The following is a 19,657-nucleotide window of genomic DNA, read 5'->3' as shown; positions in this document are numbered from 1 at the left end:
AGGGGGGAATAGATGCAAGCATTGCACTGGGGAGGTGATCGGGGGGGGGGGGGGTCTGAGGACAATCTGAGGGTGTGGGCGGGTAATTGGGTACCCGCAAGGGGCAGAGGGTCTGATCTGATGAGTATGATGGGTAGCAGTGACAGGGGGTGATTGATGGGTGATCAGTGGGTGATTAGAGGGGAGAACAGATGTAAAAATTGCACTGGGGAGGTGATCAGGGGGAGGTCTGAGGGTGATATGAGGGTGTGGGCGGGTGTTTTGGTGCCCGCAAGGGGCAGATTAGGGACTGATCTGATGGGTAGCAGTGACAGGTGGTGACAGGGGGTGACAGGGTTATTGATAGGTGATCAGGGTGTGATTAGAGGGAAGAACAGATGCAAGCAATGCACTGGCGAGGTGATCAGGGGTGGTGTGAGGGTGATATGAGGGTGTGGGCAGGTAATTTGGTGCCCGCAAGGGGCAGATTAGGGCCTAATCTGATCTGATGGGTAGCAGTGACAGGTTGTGACAGGGGGTGATTGATGGGTGATTAATGGGTGATCAGTGGGCGATTAGAGGGGAAAACAGATGTAAACAATGTACTTGGGAGGTGATCTGAGGGCGGGTCTTCTGGCAATCTGAGGGTGCGGGCGGGTGATCAGGTGCATGCAAGGAGCAGGTTAGGGTCTGATCTGATGGGTGGCAGTGACAGGTGGTGACAAGGGGTGATTGATGGGTGAGTGACAGGTGATTGACAGGTGATCAGTGGGTGATTACAGGGGAGAATAGATGTATACAGTACACAGGGGGGGTCTGGGGGGGGTCTGGTTTAGGATCTGAGGGTGGGGGGTGATCAGGAGCCCCCAGGGGGCAGTTTAGGACCTGATCTAAAGGATAGCATTGACAGATAGTGACGGGGATGATTGATGGGTGATTAGGGGAGTGATTGGGTGCAAACAGTGATCAGGGGGGGTCTGAGGGGTGCTGTGGGCGATCAGGGGGCGGGGGGGGGGGCAGAATCAGTGTGTGTGTGTGTGTGTGTGTGTACTAAGGGGGCTGCCTCCTGCCCTGGTGGTCCCTCGATCAGGTCAGAAAAAAAAATGCGCAGACGGCGCAATTAACAAATACTGAATACAGCAATAGAACTCGAATATCACTGGGCAGCGCCGCGGTCTGACTGCACTCTGCGCACAGCAAAGTAACTGGCTGCATGTTACTAGCACAGTACAATATATGGAGAAACAGAGGCGCCAAAAGAGTAAAAATATCTAAAAGGTTTAAAAGTATTCAGGTGGCGGTGGTGGCCCAGCAACACCCAAAACAGACACGATGCTGTTGATTGAAGAGACAATAATTTATTCACATACTCCTATTAAAAATACGACGCGTTTCACAGACAACATCCCGCTTCATCAGGCAATAAACAACTGGAGTATCTCACTGTAATATGACAGAAGCAACAAACAAGTCAGGACCCTGTGATGGGCTTTGCTGTGTTGAAATTTATATATAGGTAATGAAACATGGTGTATAGGGGAGTGAGGTAGTGATGTAACATGACGTGGGTAAAGGAGTGTTTCACCAGAGAAACTGTTAACGTATGACACTTCGTATATAAGTTAGTATAGTTTAGGGAGAATAGAGTAAAGCAGCCCATACACCTCAGCCGATTTTCTGGCCGACCGATCGATCCCGATCGATCGATCGATTGATCGATTGCAAATCGGTTGGCCAATCGACCGATCGACGGCCGATTTCGATCGATTTCGATGGATTTCCATCGAACTTGCAGGGTGGAAAATTTAGGTCGATCTGATGAGATTGCTTATCAGTTTGCATTGGCCTTAATGGAAATCTGATGGCAAAAAAATGCCATCAGATCGAATTTCAATAGATTTCAAACTGAAATCTATTGGAATTCTATCCTGGTAAAAAATGTTCTAAAAACGCATCAGATAGATCATCAGATGCATTTCTTATCTATCTGCTGCCAATCTGACGAGTGTATGGGCACCTTAAAGGGACTACAGAACTAAAAAGGAAAAATTGAGGGGCTATGTATAAAGCTGAGAACATAATTACTACTGATCTGGCCAAGTATATATTAGATAAACTATATAAGCATTGTTGTATGCAGTGAATATAGGTGTAACACCATATAATGTGTTGTTATTGTTATGTTATATACTGCTGCCTTTGGAGAGCATAGTTCCTTTAAGACTGCAGAGAATTCTGGAATAGAGGCTGGAGTGAGCAGAGGCTACTGGGAGCTGAGGTGTGTCCGGTGTGCCTAGAGCCTGGGAGTGAGGTCTGGAGTGACTGGGACTGGATCTTCAGGCCTAAATCCATCAGACTGGCTTCCATTTGTTTTCTGAGTGTGAAGAAGGGATCATGTGACACAGATTGCTGCACCCTGAGCTGAATCTTGGAGAAAGGATACAGCTGCCGGTGTAGTGAAAAATTTTGCTACCCATCATATTTTGCAACTTGCCATAGAGGACAGTGTATGACTGTGTAGGCGTGGCTCCTCTCTGTTAACACGCCTGTAATTTTTTGCAACCACAGATCTCATTGAGCTAGAAAGGGGATTGTTCCCTCCAGGGGGGGTTATTAGTTGAGCAAGAGGGGGGTTTGTTCCCTTTGGGGGGGGGGGGGTTATTGGTTGAGCAAGAGGGAGAATTGTTCCCTCCAGGGGAGTTATTAGTTGAGCAAGAGGGGGATTGTTCCATCCAGGGGGGTTATTAATTGAGCAAGTGGGGAGGGTTCTGTGTGAGAATAGGGTTTGGTTGGGTTGCATTTTCTGATACAGATAGATTAAAGTCAATGGTTAGGTTGCACTTTCTGATAGCTATACCTATAAATAAGTGCAACCGGTTGCAAAATCTGATAAAGTTGCAAAAAATTTCACCACACCGGACCAGAACTGTGTGAACCTGTGAGGGTGGTGGAGTCTGGATTGTACAAGCCGTGTGGACTTCAGAAGGAACCATTTTAGCTGGATTACAAAGTTTGTGAATCTCAGTCTCCTCAAAACTTCTGCCTGTGAGTTCTGCACCTACTGAGTGACCATTATCCGGGACTGGCCCTGCACCTCATGGTAGGAACTATCTTTGCAGTGATAGAGGGGCATTAACCTGGCTGAGAGGTTTGGGAGTCATACCACTCCTCTTACAACAAACTGTGGACAGTGTATGTCAGGACTGTTTGCCATAGCCTGCCATTCTGAACTATAGCCTGGTTAACCTGTCCCCTCTCACATCACTGGCATCTATGCTGTTATTGCTGTGTGCATCGGGAGTCTACTTGCTGCTGCACCTTTTTCACAAGGTGCCCAACTGTGCACATAACGTTCCTTAAAGGGGTACCCCGAGTGCAGATCTGCATTATAGCCCACTGGCCAGTCGGGAGTTAAATAAGGTTGTGCTACTGATTGCATTTTCTTAAGTTTGTTTCTTTGCTATGGTTGTGCGTCTTTCGCCAGTGTAGTGTGCACTTCTTTAAAGTGACACTGGAGGGGCGCAAGAGGTTACTACCGTGTGTTGATTGCAGTTTATTAAGCTTGTCCCTTTGCTGCGGTGCGTTCTGTGCCAGTCTAGTGTACACTTGTTTAGAGTGACACTGGAGAGGCGCAGGAGGTGGCTACTTTGGACATACACTTTTGATGCACTTTGAATGTGTAAGGTATATTACTTGTATTGTTATGATCTTGCTGAGTTAACAAGTGTTTTATTAGTGCTATATTTTCTATTGCTTACGTCACCCCATTAGATCACGTTGGTCTGTGGGGAATAAATATATTGCATTGATACTGGTGTCTTCATGATTCTGGGAGGCAGGGTGCCACTGGAGGGGGTTTCCACTAAGGCCCCGTTCACACTTGCGGTTGTCTGCCAAACGGACCGGATGACCTGACCGGATCCGGACCGGATCCGGATCGGAACCGTACGGTTCTGATCCGGATCCGATCCGGATCCGGTCAGGTTGCATCAGGTGTTCATCAGGATGCGATCCGGATCCGTTTGGCAAAAGTTACGTAAAAAACAAAAAAAATGTTGGGGTCTGGGAGGTCAGCAGAAGGGGGACCTGTGGAATCAGGCCCTCCGCTGTTTAGCACTCACCTCCACCTCCAACATGCTGCCAACATCTCCAGCTCGTGCTGCTCCACTCCAAAATGCTTGCCCATGTGTCCCCGATCCAATATCGCCGCAACAATCCTCATAGGAAGTGGGGTAGAACATCCGGATTTTTAGCCAGTGTGTTGTGCGCTATCCGGTTCTCATTGATTTGTATTGGCCGGATGGTGCAGTCCGGCTCCGCCCCGGATACGGCTGCCGGAGGAGCCGGACCAAAAAATAGCGCATGTTGGAACGGACGCCGGAGTCTGGATCCGGTCCGGCTCCGGTCCGGACGAAACGGACGCATGTGAACGGTGGCATAGACTTACATTGCTATGCCGTGCGTCCGTTTCGTCCGTTCTGCATGCGGTGCGGCTCCGGCACGGCGATTCCGGATAGCCACCGCTAATGTGAACCGGGCCTAAGAGGCCCTGTTACATTCATTAGCGATCCAGTCTGTCTCGCTACATAGGATAACAATAGGGTATGGCTTAAATGGATGCTGTAATACGAAGAAGGTGATAATAGATGAGAAAAACACTTACCAGCGTGGGGTCCAAAACGTGCTTGGCACCTCTGTGCTGAAGTGTGGGAAATGAGGTCTTTATATAGGGAGTTGATTGTACGTGTAACACACAGCTCTTTTCTGCTTCTCCTCCGTCAGCTGTCAGTTTGTAGTAGTTTAGTTTAGGTAGTTTAGTAGGTAGTTTTAGTAGTAGCTAGGTTAGGTAGTAGCTAGTAGTCTGGTCGCTGGCATCCGAGTTGGGAGTGCAGTCACACCGACCTGCCCTCCGCCGCTGCAGCATCCTATGCCCCAGGCTCCCATCGGCAGCAAAGCTCCAGGCATCCACCTCCGGACCCCTGCGAGGGTCCTGCAATAGCCGACGCCCACTCCAGGCCAGCCATATACCCGCGGGCAGACGTCTCCAGAGGGGCCTGGATCCTCAGGCCTGCGGGGACGCCCACGCTGCATGGGCCGCGTGCCCCGACTGCTGTGCTCCCTTGGATGCTGGATCGTCGCTGACCCCGGAGGCATGAGAGTCCTCCCTGCCTGAGGAGGCCGCTGCCCACTCCGCTCGACTGTTTCCCCAGCCAACTGTTTCCCCAGCTGATGCACGCCCCGATCAGTGAGGCCGGGGCCTGTTGCCGGGCTCACGTGCACTGCACGTGCTCCTTCTGCCGCTGAGCCCTCCACAGCCATCCCCATCAAGAGATCTCGCCCCCACACAGGCGCCACAGTTGGAGGGAAGGCACACAGACCAGCACTCTGGATCTCTGCTGGCCCGGAGCAAACAGCCAGCTATCAGCCACCCACAGAGCTGCCTGGTCTACTCTGGGACACACTCAAGCCACTCCAGGTGAGAGCCCTATTGCTGGGCACCATACACACTGCCACTGTCTCCTTGTTGGGGCTCCGGCCTGCCTACTACCCTGTCGGGGCCGCTCCTGGGGGGCTGCAGTGTGTAATATTCACCTTTTGCTCCGGCACCAGCAAACTCATCAGCAGGAGTTTGCAAACATGACTCCTCACACAGCCAGCAGGAGATAGACTTTCTCAGGCTTCTTCAATGTTTACGGAGTTTATTCAGAAAACAGATATACAGATAGATACAGTTCATCTTATCCTAGCAAGCAAAGCAGATCTCCATGTTTCTTGGCATTACCGCTCTTGCCTAACCCCCTGTGGTAGTTAGTCAGGTATTCGTATATCTACTCTATGTTACACTAGACTACCTATGTACAGCATACCTCATATCAGATTACAGATAGGAATGAACATACTTAGAGAAATAATTGGGTTCCAGTCAGTAGAAGTCAGATATGGAGGGCATGAAAGTATGAAACAGAGTGCGCTCTGAGCGCCCCCCTAAATGTTTAATACCGACTAGGAAAGAGTTAAACGTGACATCATATTCGCCATCCCCTAGACCAGACTATTGGATGAGCCCTATCGTGGTGTCATAATACCCACCCACTCGATTAATATTTAATGTCGCCTTTCCTTTACTTACTGGAATGTGGATATTTAGTAAATACGGCTGATGTTTACTGTTCCTGTGGTGTACGTGTTGAGGTCAGAGTAGGCCGATGGCCTTCTTTTAGGAACATGTTCTCAGTATCTGCTTGAGACAAAATGAATAACAAGCAGACACTGAGATGCTTAGGCCTGCATCACAAGAAATTCTATTTTAAAGACATACACTGCGGACAAGCCTTTTACATAAACCTCAGGCCAAGTAACTGAGGCCTACTTAAATTCTAACAATCCCCCCTAAAATGGCTTGATCCGCAGATCCCCACTTCTGAACCCCACAGTACCTGGTTTGGTTTCTTTATGTTTCACTTTTCGATGTTCGTGCTCACACAACTTCTCTGCTCTAGGCGGTTATCCCTGGAAGAGAGAGCAAGACCTCTTGGTCTTCCTGTAACCAGGCTCTCTGGGGATGCCCTACTTCTAAGTCCCTCTATACCACATGCTCAGCATTTGCGTCACTTGCGTATCACTCACAAACTTGCATTACCACAGAAAAGTGAAACTCGTTTGGTTGTTACAAAACGGAGCAGTGCCAGGTGCCTTCTAAAAGAGCGCCTTTATACAATCAGCTCCATCACCGGTACTACTAAACCTATACCCGTAACCCTGTATATCCCTTAATTTGAAAATATTGGTTCAGGAGATTGTTTATGAGGCACCAATCTCTTGACCAGGTTAATTTGTTTTACGTAATTTTAACACGCAACCTCACCTGGATCATGATGCCTAAAGTTGTCATCCCCATCCAGACGACCAGTGGGTGTAGGAAGAACTTTTGAACTGCAGAGGCCCAGTCCGAGTGTCCCTGGAACATCACCGGAAACCTTTTCCACCAGGTCAGACTGGAACTCACCTGCTTATTTTTGGGTTCTACCTCGTTAAGATCACCTCTAACTTAGTGTACTGTTTGTTTAACCGTTGTAACAAAGTGTGGTCGTCTCGGATCAAACCCTGTTCCCCTTTGTCCCATGTCGTGTTCTCTTTTAGGATGGGAACTACCTGTGAAACTTTGACCTTAAGAGTTCTCTTAACAATTTGAGAAATAACGTCATCACACCTGGATGACTGGATCCATATGGGATCTCCGCTCACACCATATGTTCCCCTTGGAAAATCCCCCTTATCGGAACAATTATGAGAATATACCTTGAATGTATCATTAGACCTTATGTTAAAAAAACAAACCTTTCCTTCAGCCACCGGAACTATCGGTTGGGCTTCAGGGTGGATCTTTTGAATGGTATCCTCGCATTCTGCGTTCTTGAGCCTGCAGGCTTCTTCACTAAATTTGACTTGTCCCGGCCAACGCAGGTACTTCTGCAAGAATTACCCGCATGTGGACAACTCTACTTGCTTCACCTCCCCGTCTAGCACCAAAAAAGGTTGACCTCTCAGGTCCTGGTGTGAGACACGGGTTGAGGTGGGAACTAAGGAAGTGGCGGTGCCTAAAGGAATGTTGCACCGTTTCCCTTTGTTCACCCAAACATCTCGAAGCTGCAATGCCAAAGATCCTTCTCCAGAAAAATTATATATATATATAATATTATATATATATAATATATCTCCCCTTGTCCAATCTCAGTTGGACAGGATCTTTAAGCATCTCCCTGACAAAATATGCCCCCAACTGTCCTGATTGGACCTCTTCCCCCCTTACGTCCTGAGGCACAATATGTACCTGAGGTCGGGAAGACTGTACTCTCTGCAATCTTTCAATTAAGAGTACCTCTTCACTTACCCACCTAGCATGAGGATAAGCGGCTGTATATGGACTGTGTAATATCATCCCCTGTTGTGACCCGTGTAGTGTGGATGGGGTTCCCTGTGTTGGCTTTCCCTCCCCCGGGACCGCTCTCCCCACCCTCTTTGTCACCTGGAAATGTGGCTTGATCTCGATTTTTACTTCTTGTTTCGAGAACCACCCACCCTCGGCTTTCCAGCCTTTACGTGTGTATAGTTGTTTCAGAGGCACTCTCTGTTGGTAGCTCCAGAGTGTGATGTTGTCCCCCGCGTCTCTCCGGCAGGAGAACTGACGCCTCCTACTCGTTCCTCTCCAATCTGGAACCATCTCACTCTGCATAACCAAGACAAGGTACCCCTGAATCACACACTCCACCTTTTGCACGTACCCATTGTACTGCAATGTACCTTTTAACAAACCTTTGGATCGGTGCGTCGATTCTGGGAGTGTGGTACTCAATAGCAGATTTATACTGCCATTCAATTCCCACTGCCCGCACACCTGACCCTTCAGACCTTTCACCCACATTGTGCCCTGAAATTTGTTTTCTCCTTGCACAAGTGCTCTTTTCCTCCGTCCCTGCATGGTCCATCTGTGCCAAGCGGAGGGAGGTGTGAAAGGATTAGTACCTTTGTCACCCAACATTAACATGCTTGGGCCTTGCATTCTCATTAACCCCTTATTATACATGAGAATGTCCTCTCTTCATTCTCCTAGGACGAAATGGCAACCTAGGATCACCATCAGCACGGTACTCTTCATTATAAAAGCACCACCTTGGGAAAGAAAAACATTAGCAATTTGCACTATGCTTTGCTCAGTCAGTTTTTTTAGACGTTTTCCGATCTCAGGAATCTCGTGTTTTAGTCTCTTTCCAATTTCAGGAATCTCGTGTTTTAGTCTCTTTCCAATTTCAGGAATCTCGTGTTTCTCCAAACTTAGATTGGCATCTGGAACCTTTCGCTTATCCGACTGACATCTCCATCTTTGCTGCCAGCACTGCAGCTGTCTCGATTCCATATTGCCCAACTCCTGAAATCAAAATACAAACAAATCAATTCTTATTAATGATTTGGGATTCGCCCTGCGGCTTGTACTCTGTACACTTTAAATTGATCAATATATATCGTAATTGATCTCGTTGCTTTATGGTTCTCATGAACTCTGTTTACTCTTATTGGTAGGTTGGAGTTAAACTTCACCCCCCTACCTCAGTACTATCCTCAGTACTTACCTGTTTAAAATATGCTCCCGCAGACTTCACCTCTGGAAGCTCTCACCTCATTGCAGCTCACTCCACATCCCCCCCTATCTGTCCATGCGCGGCCGTCGCATGCACAGATTATGGATGCCACACCTGTTGCTGCTTTGCAGGTGAGCCTGCAATGCTCTTACTCATTTTCGCATTACCTTATCTAGAACTTCATCGCGATACCAGCTCTGCTAGAAGTTCTGTGTGTTGTACCCTCTGATCAATGTTTGCCGTGCCACTATCTAAACTGCAAAAAAAATGGCTGCCTCCCAGTAGGAAGGAGCATTTAACACTTAAACTACACCGGGTGCCGGGCTAAGCATACCAGCGTCACATGCCTGTAAGCAGATCCCTGAATACCCACGTGGTAGGTAGTCACATGGCAAACACCGTACTGATACACTGTCACTCTGTACATGGCAATTCTTTCATTTGTATAATTGCCCCATGAACTGCTGTCAGTTCTTGTTCTTTGTGCTACAATTGATAGGAGCTGGAAAAAAACATATTTGACCAATCAGTGGACGAGAAAAAAAAAAACGCACAAAAAAACAGCCCCATCCCAGCATAGACCTCTTAGTCAAGCTCTGGCCCTGTCCACGACGAAAACCGGAAAAAAACGTTACCACTCTGAAGCAGCGGCGACGGAAACCCGGATTGGTCAACTCCCTTTTTTCCAACCTCCGGCACCCCCCTGATGCACTGTCCCCCCCTATACTCTATTGGGAACTCATGCTGCACCACCCATTAAGGTGCCCCACTTACAGGAATAATCCCGTAAGCAACTTAGTACAGACACTTTCCTGACCTGCACTGCTACGTGTGTCCCTGCACCTAGCTGGGACACACTTCCTATCCGTGAGCCTGCAACTTGCTTGGCTCACGTATGCGGACACTCCCTGTGTCCAGACTTCTTCTGAGGAAATCATCTGGAAGCCAAGAAACTCAGTAGAATCTCTCTACTGTCCCCACTCTGGACCCCCCTCCCACCAGCTGCTTCCGTGCATGGCGCCTTGTGCACAGCTGTGACATGGGACGTGGGATCCCCCCCAGCACATCCTCCCCCCTGCCATCGGGGCGTGCCTATCAGTGGGCGCTTCCCGCCCCCTCCCCTCCTGATACATCATGCAGATGGGAGTGGCTTTCTCAGAAACCCGACGCCATGTTGAGTCATGGCATGCCAGCCAAGATGGCTGCTATCAATCTCGCGTAGCAACCTCTTAATCCTATGCACCTTCAGAAAAAAACAGTTAGAACATACATAGAACATACAAGGCATAGTATGCACACTAAACATTTCAGCATATATATTTCTCGGATACCTGCAAAACAGACACAGCAGCGTGTGAAATTTCCTATCTCCTTCCCAGAAAAAAAAAACGCAAATCATCTTGGACATGTAGATGGAGGAAAAAAAAAAACATGCACCCTCTGAATCCTGATCTTATGACGGCTGAAAAAAACATCCTGAACAGAAGGAATTCTCCACAACTACACCGAAACTTTGTATATACGTACAGTCTGCGCTATGGAAAAAGCATATATAAACAACGTGGTGCGCAATCAGAAGTATTACTGCTCATACAAAATCAATCATAAAGAAAGACTGCGCTCATAAACTAAAGAAACCGTAAAGTTCAGTTCAATCTGTCACCAATTGGCTTATCTTCAATGACAAGCTGTATCGGTTAAAGTTCAATTCCAGGATGCCAGAGGACTCCACGGAATCCAGTTAACACGTCATATAAAAGAGAAGAAAAAGCACATAGCGTAATCCAATTACTAATTCAGTGCCCGTCACCTCTCCAGTGCGGCTAATATAACTCAGTTCCAACACCTCGTGCCGTGACACACTCCCCCCTAGTGCGTCCGCACTCACCTAAAAAGCCTCCCTTCAATCCGGAGGTAAAGATATATATGCATCAGGGGTAGGCATGTAAACTGGTCACTAGGTCATCCCACAGGATTTCTAGACTTAAAACAGCTCCATATAGTGTAAAAACGTTTTATTACATAAAAGAGTATCAAAGGTTGCACTCACAAAGGTAGGAGATCAAACAGCGTGTAAAACGATCTTTTACGGTCCCGGACAGCCGCCAACACACATGCCGCCTCGCTTCCCAGTGCCTCCTAACACTGCCGGTCACGTGATGCGTAGCTCCGCCCTACACGTTTCGTCATAGTATGACTCATCAGGGGCTGACGCATTGCCGCATGCCGGCTCCTAAAGAACCCACTCTGTACCACCTCCCCGCCGGTGACACGCCCCCAAAACACTAAATGGGGAAGCTTAGCTGCGTAGTGTATTGGCGCTTGTCATCAGAGGGGCACAAGGAGTAAACAGTATATAAAAAAATAATCAACACAAAACAAAAAATCATAAATTATCCATAAAATTCTATGTGTCCATTAAAAAACTAATACTAGATAAATAGGAGACATGATTAATCTAACACAGGCTCCCATCAAACCACCACTAGATGGCACTAAAACTCTAAAATAGCTACGGCCAAGGATAAGCAGGCTTAAATCAAAGGTTACCTATAACCGAAATAACAGACCGGATGGAGCATCAGTCAATCATTACAATGGAGGGCAAAGGCCCTACAGCGACAAAAAGAGGGGAATCAAACCTCCTGCTATACATCAGTTATTGGAAATGAAACAGTTTATATCCAGGTCCACATTTAGACCTCTAGGTGTTAGGGTATCTAATTCAAAAATCCACTTAGTTTCTTTTTTGGATAATTCCCTCACTCTGTTACATCCCCGCCAACTAGGAGCTAGTTTTTCCAATGCACAAAAGCGCATGCAAGCAGGGTTATTTTGATGCTTATGTTTAAAGTGGGCAGATACACTATGTTGGTCAAAACCCTTAATAATGTTGCTTATATGTTCGCCTATTCTCTCTTTTAGTGGTCTGGTGGTGCGGCCCACATACTGTAGGCCGCAATCACACCAGATCACATAAACAACATAAGAGGTTGCACAGCTCAAAAATTGTTTAATTTTAAATTTATTATCATTGGAGTAGGATACAATTTCATTTGTTTTGTATCCCTTTGCTGCCCTACAGCATTTACAATTTCTACACGGAAAAAATCCAGGGGTCTGCCAACCAGAAAAAATTCCATTTTGTGGTGGGGCTACACAACTCGGTGCCAATCTATCCTTAAGATTTGGCGCTCGACGATAGATAAAATTCGGAGTGGGGGGGTAAAACATCTTTCAGGATGTGATCACTCATAAGAATATCCCAATGTCTATGGAAAAGTTTTTCAATTTGTCTGAATTGTACTGAGAAGTCACTGAGGAAAGAGAAGGCCTTTTGGTCGTCCCTAATCCTCTTTTCTCCAGCACGCACCAGATCAGTTCTATTATTTTCCCCTATTTCTCTTTGCATATCTGTCAGCCAGGACTCATCATAACCCTTTTCCACAAATTTCGTTACAAGTGTATCAGACTGCAGATAATAATCGTTCAGGCCAGAACAATTTCTTCTAATTCGAGTAAATTGGCCTTTAGGGACACCCCTGAGCCACTGTGGATGATGACAACTAAAGGTATCAATGAATGCATTTCGATCTGTCGGCTTAAAATAGCACCTAGTGGAAAAACCTTCTCCCTCACGAATAATAACCAAGTCAAGAAAATTAATACTCACCTCACTGCACTCCGCAGTAAGTTGAATGTTTGATCTCAAGTTATTAACTGAGTTTATAAATTCTCGGAAACTTGCCTCATCACCTCGCCACATAATAAGCAGGTCATCTATGTACCTTTTCCAAAAAAGTATTCTAGGTCCCCCTACTTCTAATGCTTCTTCCTCCCACTGTGACATATAAATATTAGCTAGGCTGGGTGCATAAGATGCACCCATCGCACAGCCATACACCTGCTGGAAGAATTCTTGTTTGTGCCAAAAATAGTTATGTTTTAAAGAAAAATCAAGCAGAGACAGAATAAACTCCATTTTGACGCCGGAAAAATCGGTATACTGATGTAAAAACGTTCTTACCGCCTCAATACCCCCTTCATGTGGGATATTGGTATAAAGAGAACCTACGTCGGCCGTCGCTAACAATATTTCTCCGGCAATTCTCAAATTCTCCAGCAGTTGGATGGCATGTTTAGTGTCACGCAATATACATGGTAATTGCGGGATGGTGGGCTGCAGATGGCTATCTATATATTGGCCCAGTCTGTGGGTAATAGAACCCATCCCACTCAGAATGGGCCTCCCCGGGGGATTATTAGCATTTTGTAGGGGAAAAGAATAGAACTGATCTGGTGCGTGCTGGAGAAAAGAGGATTAGGGACGACCAAAAGGCCTACTCTTTCCTCAGTGACTTCTCAGTACAATTCAGACAAATTGAAAAACTTTTCCATAGACATTGGAATATTCTTATGAGTGATCACATCCTGAAAGATGTTTTACCCCCCACTCCGAATTTTATCTATCGTCGAGCGCCAAATCTTAAGGATAGATTGGCACCGAGTTGTGTAGCCCCACCACAAAATGGAATTTTTTCTGGTTGGCAGACCCCTGGATTTTTTCCGTGTAGAAATTGTAAATGCTGTAGGGCAGCAAAGGGATACAAAACAAATGAAATTGTATCCTACTCCAATGATAATAAATTTAAAATTAAACAATTTTTGAGCTGTGCAACCTCTTATGTTGTTTATGTGATCTGGTGTGATTGCGGCCTACAGTATGTGGGCCGCACCACCAGACCACTAAAAGAGAGAATAGGCGAACATATAAGCAACATTATTAAGGGTTTTGACCAACATAGTGTATCTGCCCACTTTAAACATAAGCATCAAAATAACCCTGCTTGCATGCGCTTTTGTGCATTGGAAAAACTAGCTCCTAGTTGGCGGGGATGTAACAGAGTGAGGGAATTATCCAAAAAAGAAACTAAGTGGATTTTTGAATTAGATACCCTAACATCTAGAGGTCTAAATGTGGACCTGGATATAAACTGTTTCATTTCCAATAACTGATGTATAGCAGGAGGTTTGATTCCCCTCTTTTTGTCGCTGTAGGGCCTTTGCCCTCCATTGTAATGATTGACTGATGCTCCATCCGGTCTGTTATTTCGGTTATAGGTAACCTTTGATTTAAAAAAAGGTATATGGAAAAAACGGTATCTCAGGTCTATGATTACCTGTACACTGGCCGGTGCCTAGCCTCAGCTGGACTGCTCATACAGCTCGTGCAAGATCAAAATCAAAAAAAGAGACGGCACACCACTGGCTCTGCAAAACTTGCTGTGTATTAAGCGAACAAACACTACATGTTACGGATCAGCGATCCTTCATCAGGTGTATAACAGCAGTAAAATGTGTAAAAACCAGTATAAATACACAATCAAGTGTGGATAACCACACCCTTAACAGCTCCACCCACATAACATTAACCCCTTAGTCCATAGTGCACAATTTAATACTGTGGTTTAGCACAAGTGTGAACACAAACGGTCATATGGCACTCCAATTTGGCTACCAAATAAAACATCAATATGAAACTGACCATGCTTATGGCACTTCCTCTCAAGGACTGACACAGAACAACCTGTGAAAAAAGACATGGGATTAAAACGTATGCAAAAACCAGCCACATGTTATATTTACTGACAACAAGCTAAAAGGAATATACTGTAACAGCACATCATATATGACACATGTTACAAGAAACATTTTAGAGGCAGTCTTTTGTTCATGCCTCTGGGGGTTACCACATCCATATCATAGATCCACCTCGCTTCCCTTTGTTTTAGTAATTTCTCAGAGTTTCCCCCTCTCTTGGGTATGGCTAAAGCCTCTAACACACACCACCTTAATTGTGCAGCGTTGTGGCCTGCTGCAAAAAAGTGTCTGGCCACTGAAGTGTAATAACTTTTCCGCTCTCCTTCCGCATATCTGGTGATGGCTCTTTTGTGCTCTTGTATGCGGGTCCTGACTGTTCTGGTGGTTTCCCCTACATACATGAGTCCGCACGGGCACTTCAGCCCGTACACTACCCATGTAGTGGAACAGTAATGCCTACCCTTGATGGGGACGTCACGGCCTGTGTGCGGGTGCCCAATTCTGTCACCCTTAATGATGCCACTGCACACATCGCAGTTTAGGCATGGGTAAGTCCCCGCCCTCCCTGTTGATGTATTAGTATCATTGGGGGCAGTGTCAGTGCGTCTCACCCTGTCGTATACAGTCCTGCCTCTTCTTATAGAAAAAAGGGGTTCATCGCGAAACAATGAGCCTAACTCCCCATCATTCCTCAACATTGGCCAGAACCTCCGTACAGTCTTCTTGATCAACTCGGTGTTTTTGCCCAAATTAATGACAAAAGGGACACCTTTCTGATGTTTAGTGTGAACACTGCTTTCTAGCAGAGCAGACCTGCTTATTTCTCCAACTTCCTTATTGACCACTGCAAGTTGGTGTGGATTATACCCTTTCTGTACAAATTTTGAGGTCAACACTTGACCAGCATTAGAGTAGTCTTCATCTTTGGTGCAAATGCGTCTGGCCCTGAGGAACTGCCCCCTTGGTATGGCTTTTACCACATGTCTGGGATGGTGACTATCAGACCGCAATAAATTATTGCGGTCTGTGGGCTTTCGAAACAACTTAGTGACAAATCGACGATTGAAAATTCTAAGAGACACATCCAAAAAATGTATAGCGTCCCTAGACACCTCAAGGGAAAATTTAATCGTAGGATGGACCGCATTAGCCTCACTCACCATCTCATGGAGCAGTTCCTCAGGGCCCCTCCATAGGAGTAGTACATCATCAACGAAACGGAAATATTGATATATATATCCACTGAATTTTGGATTGCATAAAAACATGGTGCGCTCCAATGATTCCACGAATATTTTAGCAATAGAGGGAGCAGCCGGGGATCCCATGCTTGCCCCTTGGCGTTGTATGTAAAAATCATTGTGGAATCTAAAGTAATTAGATTTGAGGATAAGTTCCAAACAATCAAGCAAAAAATATACCATCCCATTAGGGAGACTGGACTCAAGTAACCTGTCCTCAATGACAACAATAGCCTCATCCTGTGGTATTGCCGTAAAGAGGCTCTGAATGTCTAGGCTGCAAAAAATGATGTCACTTGGCACCTCCTGTAAGGCCTCAAGTCTCACCAATAGATCAGTGGTATCTTTTAGGCAGTGGGGGAATGAACTGACCACCGTTTGTAAATGAGTATCCAAAAAACCTGCTAGTGGATATAACGCAGGCCCCCTACTGGACACAATGGGTCGTCCAGGGGGGTCTACGAGCTGTTTGTGAATTTTGGGTAACAGGTATAGCAAAGGTATACTGGGATGTTCTACTGTCAAACGCTTAGCCAGCTTGTTATCAATCACTCCATCCTCAACAGCTGTGGACAATAGTAAGTCCACTTTTGCTTTTACTGTTGGGGTTGGATCGCTGTCACATTTAGTATAATGCGTTTCGTTCTGTACCTGTTTAAAACCCTCATTCAAATAACTGCTTGTGTTCTGAATCACGGTGGCCCCCCCTTGTCTGCCTTAGTAATAATGATCTCGGGGTTATCAGCTAACCTTTTCAGAGCAGCATTCTGAGCGTTAGTTAAATTGGGATGAGCATATCTAGAATTGTCCCAATGTCTGATAATTTCCTGCTTGACCGCTTTTTCAAACCTGTCTATAGCTGGAAATTGCTCATCCGGTGACCAATCAGACCGTTGTGTATATCTGGAAAGTCTATTGTCAGTCCCGCTGTCTGGCGGACTGTCTTTGAAAAAGGCCTTAAGTTTGAGCCTCCGTATGAACCTGAACCAGTCCACCTCCCAATCAAATGTACTGTCGAGGTGAGTGGGCACAAACCCCAATCCCTTCTCCAATACAGACAGTTCAACTGAGTCAAGATTGTAGGAGGAAATATTGATGACATTGCTCACCTTGTCTAGGTTCTCTTCCTTAGCTGATAATAGTCCCTCTGCTGGCGCGTGTTCGTTCTGCTGGGGCCTGAGTTGCCTCCTCGTTGCCATATGACCGTTTGTGTTCACACTTGTGCTAAACCACAGTATTAAATTGTGCACTATGGACTAAGGGGTTAATGTTATGTGGGTGGAGCTGTTAAGGGTGTGGTTATCCACACTTGATTGTGTATTTATACTGGTTTTTACACATTTTACTGCTGTTATACACCTGATGAAGGATCGCTGATCCGTAACATGTAGTGTTTGTTCGCTTAATACACAGCAAGTTTTGCAGAGCCAGTGGTGTGCCGTCTCTTTTTTTTATTTTAACCTTTGATTTAAGCCTGCTTATCCTTGGCCGTAGCTATTTTAGAGTTTTAGTGCCATCTAGTGGTGGTTTGATGGGAGCCTGTGTTAGATTAATCATGTCTCCTATTTATCTAGTATTAGTTTTTTAATGGACACATAGAATTTTATGGATAATTTATGATTTTTTGTTTTGTGTTGATTATTTTTTTATATACTGTTTACTCCTTGTGCCCCTCTGATGACAAGCGCCGATACACTACGCAGCTAAGCTTCCCCATTTAGTGTTTTGGGGGCGTGTCACCGGTGGGGAGGTGGTACAGAGTGGGTTCTTTAGGAGCCGGCATGCGGCAATGCGTCAGCCCCTGATGAGTCATACTATGACGAAACGCGTAGGGCGGAGCTACGCATCACGTGACCGGCAGTGTTAGGAGGCACTGGGAAGCGAGGCGGCATGTGTGTTGGCGGCTGTCCGGGACCGTAAAAGATCGTTTTACACGCTGTTTGATCTCCTACCTTTGTGAGTGCAACCTTTGATACTCTTTTATGTAATAAAACGTTTTTACACTATATGGAGCTGTTTTAAGTCTAGAAATCCTGTGGGATGACCTAGTGACCAGTTTACATGCCTACCCCTGATGCGATATATCTTTACCTCCGGATTGAAGGGAGGCTTTTTAGGTGAGTGCGGACGCACTAGGGGGGAGTGTGTCACGGCACGAGGTGTTGGAACTGAGTTATATTAGCCGCACTGGAGAGGTGACGGGCACTGAATTAGTAATTGGATTACGCTATGTGCTTTTTCTTCTCTTTTATATGACGTGTTAACTGGATTCCGTGGAGTTCTCTGGCATCCTGGAATTGAACTTTAACCGATACAGCTTGTCATTGAAGATAAGCCAATTGGTGACAGATTGAACTGAACTTTACGGTTTCTTTAGTTTATGAGCGCAGTCTTTCTTTATGATTGATTTTGTATGAGCAGTAATACTTCTGATTGCGCACCACGTTGTTTATATATGCTTTTTCCATAGCGCAGACTGTACGTATATACAATTTGAATTTTTCTGCCATTTTAAGGTTTGCAGCAATGGATCTTTTTGAAAGTAGAAATAGAAGATTGCATGATCTTGATGAAATTTCTAAGGATACGGCTCCAGGTGTAATTGATTTAGAGGGTGATTTTAAAAATCTACAGAATGTTATGACCAAGGAACAACAAGCATGGTGGGATGTAGCGACCCTTAAAAAATATAGAAAGGAGGGTATAGTCCCAAAAAAACTAAGGTGGGATGTTACTCCAGATGATGGGGAAGACACCGAAGAAAATTCTGTTGAGTGGGAGGAATTTTTTACTAAGAGTGGATTAGGCCTGATTGATATATTGATCAAGAGGAAAACGGGCAGATTAGATCGATTGGGTACAGAAGTAGAGGGTATTAGAACCAAAATAGAACCCTACAAAAATACTGAACAATATATTGCACGTACCAAAAAAATCCAGGAGAATTTAATGATCGCAGAAAAAAACATTATTGCAGATAAACAAAGGAAATTTGCTCGGGATAATGAGGCCCACAAGAAAAAAGTAGCATATAAATGGCAGCCGATTGTCCAGAGGTGCCTGTCTGATAAAGCCAAAAATGGCCAGCAGGAGACTGCCTCTGGGCAAACACAGGTTACAGACCAGGCGAGCGCTGGAGGTAGTGGAGCCAGTGGAGGGGGAACGGTACCAGCTCAGGACACACGAAATATAGCTCCAAGAGGTAATTTGGGTGCACAAAGAGGAAGAGGGGGGAACCATCAATATAAACGTTACCCCCAGGGGAATAATAGGTATGACCGACCCCAAGGTAACTATCCTGTACAAACTCAGAATAGATTTCAGCCCCTTGTGGATGAGAGAAATTATGGTCAACCCCATTTTTTAGCCCCACGCCCCCGGTATTGGAGAGAGAAGTGGACAGAAGGAGAATACCTGGGGGGGGGGGGGGGCAATCACCAACACCAAGAAAAAGGGGCGCAGAAGGGGGAGGCGAGCAGGTAAACGGGAACAAAAGAAGAAAACAACTATAGGTACCGGAATCTTTAATCTTAGTGGAGTTGATCTTGACCACAAGGAGATAAGACTGTTAGATCGTGGCCTGAAGTTTGCCCCCAAGAATAATCTTAATAAATTCAATACCTTTGTTGATATACACCGGTATACAAGAAAACTGAACGTTAAGAAATATTTTATTCAAAAAGAGGGACCTAATAATAG

The 19,657-nt window shown here is 45.8% G+C and overlaps 1 protein-coding gene across 6 annotated transcripts in view; it reads left to right on the top strand.

Annotated features, from left to right (window-relative positions):
- The window catches only part of TENM2 (teneurin transmembrane protein 2), a 4,210,084-nt gene that overhangs the window by 3,318,084 nt on the left and 872,343 nt on the right, over positions 1 to 19,657 (top strand). The gene's annotated exons all lie outside the window — the stretch shown is intronic.

The sequence above is a fragment of the Hyperolius riggenbachi genome, chromosome 3 (genome assembly GCF_040937935.1).
Source record: "Hyperolius riggenbachi isolate aHypRig1 chromosome 3, aHypRig1.pri, whole genome shotgun sequence".
Classification (NCBI taxonomy): domain Eukaryota; kingdom Metazoa; phylum Chordata; class Amphibia; order Anura; family Hyperoliidae; genus Hyperolius; species Hyperolius riggenbachi.
The sequence above is the reverse complement of the archived record's forward strand: the minus strand, read 5'-3'. Positions and strand labels throughout refer to the sequence as shown.